Below are 1137 nucleotides of genomic sequence, written 5' to 3' on the forward strand. Positions count from 1 at the left end.
GCGCTTATTGCAGCACAGTTCATAATTCCCAAGGTACAGAACCACCTTAAGTGCCTTGAGAAATGAGTGGATAACGAAAATGTGGTATATATACACCGTGGACTACTACTCAGCCATAAAAAGGAATGAAATAATGTCTTTTGAAGCAACTTGGATGGAGTTGGAGACCATCATTCTAAGTGAAGTAAGTCAGGAATGGAAAACCAAATACCATATGTTCTTACAAGTGAGAGCTAAGCTATGAGGACACAGAGACATACAGAGTGATATAATGAACCCTGGAAACTCAGAAGGGGGAGGATGGGCAGGGAGTCTAGGATTAAAAACTACATATTGGATACGATGAACACTACTTGGGTGGTGCGTGCACTAAAATCTCAGAATTCACCATTATACAATTCATTCATGTAACCAAATATAACTTGTACCCCCAAAGCTACTGAAACTTTATAAAATTAATTACAATTTTAAAAGAAACAGCTCTCTTTCTGCCTCCACTGCCACCATGGCACCCATGAAAAAGCTTGCGGTGAAGGGGGGCCAAAAGAAGAAGCAGGTTCTGAAGTTCACTCTTGATTGCACCCACCCCGTGGAAGATGGAATCATGGACGCTGCCAATTTCGAGCAGTTTTTGCAAGAGACGATCAAAGTGAACTGAAAAGCTGGGAAACTTGGTGGAGGGGTGGTGACCATAGAAAGTAGCAAGAGCAAGATCACCGTGACATCTGAGGTGCCTTTTTCCAAAAGTTATTTGAAATATGACACCAAAAAATTTTGAAGAATAATCTACATGATTGGTTTGCATAGCTGCTAACAGCAAAGAGAGTTATGAATTACGTTACTTCCAAATTAACCAGGACGAGGAAGAGGAGGAAGACGAGGATTAAATTTCATTTATCTGTAATGTTTTGTACGAGTTCTTGAATAAAACTTGCAAACCAAAAAAAAAAGAAAAGAAAAAAAAACTTCCGTTTTCTTTTTTTGAGACGGGTCTCACTCTGTCACCCAGGCTGGCATGCAGCAGTGTAATCATAGTTTACTGCAGCCTCAACTTCCCAAGCTCCTGCCATCCTTCCACCTCAGCCTCCTGAGTAGCTGGGACTACAGGTGTGTGCCACCACGCCTGGCTAATTTTTA

The 1137-nt window shown here is 41.2% G+C and overlaps 1 pseudogene; it reads left to right on the forward strand.

Annotated features, from left to right (window-relative positions):
* Window positions 1-505: 505 nt before the first annotated feature.
* Window positions 506-887, forward strand: LOC113223909 (annotated as a pseudogene).
* The last annotated feature ends 250 nt before the right edge of the window (window positions 888-1137 follow it).

The sequence above is a fragment of the Piliocolobus tephrosceles genome, unplaced genomic scaffold, assembly GCF_002776525.5.
Source record: "Piliocolobus tephrosceles isolate RC106 unplaced genomic scaffold, ASM277652v3 unscaffolded_42973, whole genome shotgun sequence".
Taxonomy (NCBI): Eukaryota; Metazoa; Chordata; class Mammalia; order Primates; family Cercopithecidae; genus Piliocolobus; species Piliocolobus tephrosceles.